Here is an 8,975-nt window from a genome sequence, read left to right on the forward strand (position 1 = left end):
CCAGCTTCCCAATTTAAATGGTATTCATACCCCCACCGCATCTCTATAAATTATTGAGCCGCGACTTTCACCATTTACAACAGTACTTGGTCCGCCACCATTTGGGGGAACACCATCATTGTCATCAGCTTATAAGAAAATAATATACTATTTTAGTTAAAATTAATTACATGTAGGGTTAGGAATGTGAAAATTTTAATATTAAAAGATATACTAACTTTACTTAATTATGTTTTATTTGCTTGGAATTACAAAATTATATGTATAATATAATTTATATTATTAAAGGTTAAATAAATTCATATATTTTTAATTAATATATGTTAATTGTTATTATTAAAATAACAATATAATATAATGCCCAACTACCTATAATAGTACTATTCATTTTCTATTATACAATTCTTTCAATTTTGGGATAATAGTAGGTATACCAGAGTAGAGTACCCAACATAAATAATTACCTATATTGCAATTGTCTTATACTATAAAACGAACACTTTTATTTTTACTTAACTATTTAATGTGTAACTGTTAATTACTACTTATGGACTGTGATTATGTACCTATTTATTTTAACCTGTTCATTGATAATGGCTCGACATAGAGTCAGACTTTAAACGTTAAACTTAAGTGTTATGATTTTTAATGATTGCCTTAAACTAATATTTTGTTTTACTTTCACCTACAAACAAATGTTTGATATATGTGTACATGTCTCTCTACACAACACTTTTATTTCACTTATTAGTTTTCCCTTTGGTCATTTGACTTAACTGTTTAATTGTATAACTGTTGATCACTGATTCAGAACCATATTTATATTTAACCAATATTTAACATATTTTAAACTGCGCTCATCATTTTTTTCTTATCATTTTCTTATCTTTATTATCATTTTTTGCGATTCGGACCTTATTTGCGTCCTTATTAGGTAGGTAGGTAGGTTAAGGCGCAAGTGTAGATGACCCGTGGTCGTACGTTCGAACCCGACGGCCGGGAATATCGTTGATTTGCGGCGGCCGTGTTGGATCGGATTTTTTTTCCCGCGATTTTCTTTTGGTATTTCACATTCTCAGAGTTTTACCTACTTTAATAAGCCTGATTATAAGTTTGCCCGTTATTCCCGTTATCCGGGACCGATTGACGTCGCGGAGAGCGCATGAATATTTTTATATTAAGCTTGAATATATTATGCTCAATGTTTACGTCATATTTATTATATACATAATGATGTATGATATAGGTACATATTATAAAATTATGTGTACCTTATAAAAGACACCAATATACTAAAAATGTAACTTTATAAACATCACAGTCACCATGCTTGCGTTAGGTGGGTTTACCTTGACACATAATGACGTCCACCATGCGTCGGGTTCTGGAGACTTCTCAACACATAATGACGTCCACCATGTGTCGGGTTCAGTTCTCGGTGAGACTTTCGTTCACGATGACGATCAACAAGTCTCAGGGACAAACTTTCGACAGAGTTAGTTTGTTTCTGCCATCCCCGTTGTTCACGCACGGATAACTGTACGTTGCGTTCTCCCGAGTGCGGGACTCGGAATCCATAAAAGTTGGTATGTACGGTGGCGACGACGGTCGATTTATCACAAGGAATATAGTGTATTCAGACGTGTTGTGATCGGCCGTTTTTGTTCAACCATAACTTGAGCAGTGCAATTACACTTAATACTTATTAGTTATTACAGTTTCGACGGATGTGGACGCAGTTCGTGCAACACCATTGGTCACAAGTCTATCAAGGTGTGTTCGATGTTTTTTTGTTTCTGGAGACTTCTCGACACATAATGACGTCCACCATGTGTCGGGTTCAGTTCTCGGTGAGACTTTCGTTCACGATGACGATCAACAAGTCTCAGGGACAAACTTTCGACAGAGTTAGTTTGTTTCTGCCGTCCCCGTTGTTCACGCACGGACAACTGTACGTTGCGTTCTCCCGAGTGCGGGACTCGGAATCAATAAAAGTTGGTATGTACGGTGGCGACGACGGTCGATTTATCACAAGGAATATAGTGTATTCAGACGTGTTGTGATCGGCCGTTTTTGTTCAACCATAACTTGAGCAGTGCAATTACACTTAATACTTATTAGTTATTACAGTTTCGACGGATATGGACGCAGTTCGTGCAACACCATTGGTCACAAGTCTATCAAGGTGTGTTCGATGTTTTTTTGTTTCTGGAGACTTCTCGACACAAAATGACGTCCATCATGTGTCGGGTTCAGTTCTCGGTGAGACTTTCGTTCACGATGACGATCAACAAGTCTCAGGGACAAACTTTCGACAGAGTTAGTTTGTTTCTGCCGTCCCCGTTGTTCACGCACGGACAACTGTACGTTGCGTTCTCCCGAGTGCGGGACTCGGAATCAATAAAAGTTGGTATGTACGGTGGCGACGACGGTCGATTTACCACAAGGAATATAGTGTATTCAGACGTGTTGTGATCGGCCGTTTTTGTTCAACCATAACTTGAGCAGTGCAATTACACTTAATACTTATTAGTTATTACAGTTTCGACGGATATGGACGCAGTTCGTGCAACACCATTGGTCACAAGTCTATCAAGGTGTGTTCGATGTTTTTTTGTTTCTGGAGACTTCTCGACACATAATGACGTCCACCATGTGTCGGGTTCAGTTCTCGGTGAGACTTTCGTTCACGATGACGATCAACAAGTCTCAGGGACAAACTTTCGACAGAGTTAGTTTGTTTCTGCCGTCCCCGTTGTTTACGCACGGACAACTGTACGTTGCGTTCTCCCGAGTGCGGGACTCGGAATCAATAAAAGTTGGTATGTACGGTGGCGACGACGGTCGATTTATCACAAGGAATATAGTGTATTCAGACGTGTTGTGATCGGCCGTTTTTGTTCAACCATAACTTGAGCAGTGCAATTACACTTAATACTTATTAGTTATTACAGTTTCGACGGATATGGACGCAGTTCGTGCAACACCATTGGTCACAAGTCTATCAAGGTGTGTTCGATGTTTTTTTGTTTCTGGAGACTTCTCGACACATAATGACGTCCACCATGTGTCGGGTTCAGTTCTCGGTGAGACTTTCGTTCACGATGACGATCAACAAGTCTCAGGGACAAACTTTCGACAGAGTTAGTTTGTTTCTGCCGTCCCCGTTGTTCACGCACGGACAACTGTACGTTGCGTTCTCCCGAGTGCGGGACTCGGAATCCATAAAAGTTGGTATGTACGGTGGCGACGACGGTCGATTTATCACAAGGAATATAGTGTATTCAGACGTGTTGTGATCGGCCGTTTTTGTTCAACCATAACTTGAGCAGTGCAATTACACTTAATACTTATTAGTTATTACAGTTTCGACGGATATGGACGCAGTTCGTGCAACACCATTGGTCACAAGTCTATCAAGGTGTGTTCGATGTTTTTTTGTTTCTGGAGACTTCTCGACACATAATGACGTCCACCATGTGTCGGGTTCAGTTCTCGGTGAGACTTTCGTTCACGATGACGATCAACAAGTCTCAGGGACAAACTTTCGACAGAGTTAGTTTGTTTCTGCCGTCCCCGTTGTTCACGCACGGACAACTGTACGTTGCGTTCTCCCGAGTGCGGGACTCGGAATCCATAAAAGTTGGTATGTACGGTGGCGACGACGGTCGATTTATCACAAGGAATATAGTGTATTCAGACGTGTTGTGATCGGCCGTTTTTGTTCAACCATAACTTGAGCAGTGCAATTACACTTAATACTTATTAGTTATTACAGTTTCGACGGATATGGACGCAGTTCGTGCAACACCATTGGTCACAAGTCTATCAAGGTGTGTTCGAGGTTTTTTTGTTTCTGGAGACTTCTCGACACAACACTGAGGTTATTATGAATAGTGCATTAGTATTTGTTCATTTCCCACACACATCAAAACCACCAATATGTGTTTCATTTGTATTAATCACAACTTAATACTCTTATAACAATTTACTTTCATTGACTTTAATGTTTATATTTTATTGTAAAACCTTATTGTCCGTTCGGCAAACGACTTTCACCCGATATGACTGATAGCTAGACACTCAAACTCAGAATCCGAATTTCCGATTTCAACACAAATACGAGAACCGGAAATACACGCCCGGGGCGTCGTCTAAGATCCTCGGATTGCCTACCTGGCTGGCTGTGTCGTACGATCGACTAGAATCGCGTGACTTACGACTAGACACTCTTCCAAGTTCAAAAATTACCGCTTAACCAGTGCTGCCAACACGACAAAACACAATACCCGACGACCCCGCGTTCCCGCCGCAGGCCGGATCAAAAAACCCAGCATCGCCGACGCAAAGAAGCGCCACCGCCCACACAGTCTTTCCGCCGCAGGCGGGATGACAAACGCCCGAATCTAGTATGAATATAAAATGTTTAATTATCTTAAATGCATATAATGCATAATATGATGTATTATTAGTATTAAAATTATATTTTAAAATTACTAAATACTATTTCATATAACCTACCTAGTTATTTATTTACCTGATAAAAGGAATATTGTTTTTTTATTCCAAATAAAAAAAGTAAAATTGATTTAATTATTATCAGATAAGTTTCATTTCAAAATTTGGGGGTCATATTCCCAAACCTTAGTCCAATTTATTTTTTTGGGTGGGTGGATGGGGGTGGAGTAACCCCTCCCCTGAATATGCCATTGTTGTGCACGACCTGCGGATGATGTCTGGACACGCCTATGGATATTAATCATTTATTTTACTACTGTATTTTTAATTTAGAAATCTGGCAACCTTATTAAATTACCTAAGGTAGGTTGAATTAATTTTCGACAAAAACAATGAATTTACAAATTATTGTGTGTTTAAAAAAGAATAATATAATATGTTAACATTTTCAAATACCCACAAAAAATGTTTTGTATTAGGTACAACATAATAATTAATACTACTTATTATCTACTACTCTCTCAACGAACAGAGTATATATTATGTTTATATCTATAGGTATATAACTACTTTACTACATAGTACTATCACAGAGTATAATAATATTATATATGATGAAATATAAAAATGAAAATGTCATATATTATGTGGTACTATTATACCGAGACAATGGGACATGCTGTTAAAACCGGGACGACCGTAACCATTTTTACACCTACCAAAATAAAATATTTTGAGTTTTATTAATTATTTCATGAAAAATTAATATACTGGTGTTTAGCCTCCCAACTAGGGCTCACATTTAAAAGTAAAAAGCTGTTGCACAAAAAATGTATTAAATTTAATAGGCCACTAGTCTTGTTTAAAGGACCATTAGCTCACTATTGATTGATTGATTAAATGTATAGTGCAACCCTACATTAGAATATACATAATATTATTATGTACTCAAGAATAACAAAATATTAGTAGGTAGTTAGCATCAGTTGCAACTTACAAGTTACTAAAATGAATATCTATATAGTCATAGGTGAGGTGTGTTGAGCAAAATTAAATAAAACATTTCTTACCTTCCATGTTTCTGAGATTTCCGTGTAAAAATTGTTAACATGTACTAGCTCTCTCGGATTGCAAATAGTTAATGATCCCGCTAGGTCATACCCGCGTCACTATCCCATTGGCATTAGTCTAATAAGTTATACATTAACGGATTTCTTGGACAATAATATACTAAATATACACTTTACTTCATAATATTACCATGTATTGTATTATTGAATTAATTTTAGATTTTATAAATAAAACACCGATCTATTGTCGGTTATTATAGATTAAATTTGATCACAAACATACAAACTTGCTTGCTCGTCCTCCTGCATCTATATATAAATATATTCCAACTATTAATTATTATGAATAACCAATTTATTATTACGATAATAACTTCACATTCCTATGTTTTCAGTGTTAATCTGGTCCACGAGCCCTTGGATATTATTATTTATTGGGGGTTTTTAGCTAAATGGGGGAAGAAAATTAAAGGATGTATTTATATTGTCAGATCGAAGTAGATAAACAATATTGGAGTACGTAGTCTGATACTGAAAACAGGCCAAATTTCTAACCCACTACTGCAAGGGAAGAAAATATACTACTCGTACAATATCAGTTTACATAGTAAAATACGATTCAGTATCGGCATTTCGATTTTCGTTTAGATTCAGATTCCAATTCAAAATACAAATACAAGCAAAATGTGTAATCTTTTTTTTTTTTTTTTTTCGTTTTTGCAAAATGTGTAATCTACCATAATATCTTTTAATTATTTTAATTTTTTTTTACCGTATAAACAAAATAGGTATACACAATTGTGTATTGTTACAATACTGTTGTATCATTCAATCGTTTAGTGTAGTCACATAAAATGTTTTTAATCATACTTTTTTTTAAATAAGATTCTGTGAACATACATTACAGAAATTCTATGATATTGTATTTATGTGTTACACGGTGGAGCATGTAGAAATGCCCAGTAATTATGAAATTTTTCTGTATAAAAGGTGCTCCGATAAATAATAATATCACAATAACACAATATGTTATGTATATCGATTTACAGTTTTTGAATTACGACTTAAAATCCTAACTTCTTCAATATTGATCGTATCGACTTAAATATTCAAGGATCAACGCAGTCACGCCTCGAGGTCTAATTTTGATTCTCAAAAAAGTCGTGTCTCAATGTTAAGATCAATAATTCAACAAAACAAAATTTCTTGCCAATTTTTTTGTTAAAAAATCATAGTTTTAACACATCATTTACCACCTAAATAATTGAGTTAAAAACTTGTATGAACTATAAAATAATCTAAGCACGCTTCTGCTTCGATAGTTCGATATCTAGTTTTCAGATTTGTATTAAATTGAAAAACTAAAACCTTCAATATAAGTCATATCTTTATGAAACCTTCAAAAATCGAAACAGGAGCGTCCCTGGATTATTTTAAAATTCATAAAAGTTTTTTAACTCAATTATATAGGTGGTAGGTACATGGTAATGATAATTATATTATTACGCCACAAAACTTCATAAGTCACAACTAAATATCATAATAACTACAATTCATAATTTATTATGTCATTTTCAAATCAAAATCCAATAACAAACCGTACCATAGTACTATATTAGCCAGTAGGGCATTATATTAATCAAACTATAATATTATATTATGTACAATGTGTACGTATATATATATATATATATGTACAATGTGTACGTATATATATATATATATGTTCACACGGTCAAATATGTCTTCAAATAATTTAAAATAATTTTTAAAAAAAAATATACCTATTAAAACAACGACTAATAAGTAAAAAGTAATTAAATAGGTATCTAAGTACCTATTCATTTTTAAAAAAATTATATTATATTAATTATACCTATATTAATTTATACTATGCTTTTGTATAAGTACAATTTAATTCAATAACATTTTTTTCTTATGTTGTGACCAGTGTTTGGGATTTATCTAGATAAAATTATTTTTTTAATTATCTTATCTAAATAAAAATAATTAAATCATCTAATTACCTCATCTAGATAAATGTAATGGTTATCTGTGGTAATTTATCTAGATAAATAATCTATATATATAAGAATCTAACTTGATCTTGGAGACGAAGGAAACCGGTTAGTATGTTTATTTATTATTATTATTATTATTATTATTTATTTATTTATTTGTTTGCACTTGCATTTTTCCATTTGAAATATATATTATTCATTGAACAAATAATTTATTGTTACATTTTTTTTTACCTTACCTATCTCTATTCTATAATAAAAATAATATAATTTACCACTCCAGTGATTGAATTCAAAATGCAGGATATATAATTTTCAGAAATTAGCAATAACAATAACTACAATATGTAATTATATTATATTATTTGTATAGCCAAAATATAGTCATATGTTTTTTAATTAAATTATAAAAAGATAATTTCTTCCGGAGGAAGGTTGGGCAGCTAGTATAATTATAAGAATATTTTTAAATACTGAAATAGCCAATAATTTACAAGACTCGAGTAGTGATTCCAAATACCAATATTATTATAGTTAAAAAAAAAAAGAAATATTTACTGAAATATTGTCAGTTTTATTTTGTTATTTTATTTTTATTCAAGTTGTATTAAAAACTAAAATTGTAGATTATTTAAGTTGAAAAATAACATTAAGGATTAATTAATAAATATTACCTAATTAGTAATTACTAATAAATTACATTATTTATTATATAATTTAAAAACAAATTATGTATTTTTTTTATCTAGATAAATGTATGTGTTTTATATTTATCTAGATAATTTTTGAATGAATTATCTGTTATCTTATCCAGATGATTTTTTGGTTATCTTTTCCCAACACTGGTTGTAACTTACTAAAATCAAAAATCTTTACGGGGTTTTTTTTTCCGAATACCATTTTATAAATGGTTCTAAAATATTTGAAGTTTAATATTCGTCAAATATTTAATCGAGTGAGCAGTGCATAACATTGAAGGGCGTCAGCAGGAATTTGTTATAGGGGCTGCTTTAAATTTTTAAATATTTTGTTTCACTATCTGAATAGTGTTAAAGTTTTGATTGTATCTTACCTATAGGTAGAGAATGTAAAAATTATTTATGAATTATACATAGATAGCCAGATAGGTAGTTAGTTAAAACTTAATCTTATACTGTTTTCATTTTAACTATCTAACTCTTATGTAATTTTAAATTAGCAATTTTATAAATTAAAATGTTACCACAATACCTGCACTGATTAGATAATTTTAGTAAATTTATAAAATTAGAGCATTTTAGGATTTTTGAAGTTTTTGAATCTAAAATTTGGATTTTAAATTTAATTCATTGTTGTACATGCTTTAACGTGATTTTTATAAAAATGTAACAAACAATAACTATTTACAGGTAAATAAATATATTTATAAAAATATATAAATGTTTTT

Source organism: Acyrthosiphon pisum, chromosome A2 (assembly GCF_005508785.2).
Source record: "Acyrthosiphon pisum isolate AL4f chromosome A2, pea_aphid_22Mar2018_4r6ur, whole genome shotgun sequence".
NCBI classification, from domain to species: domain Eukaryota; kingdom Metazoa; phylum Arthropoda; class Insecta; order Hemiptera; family Aphididae; genus Acyrthosiphon; species Acyrthosiphon pisum.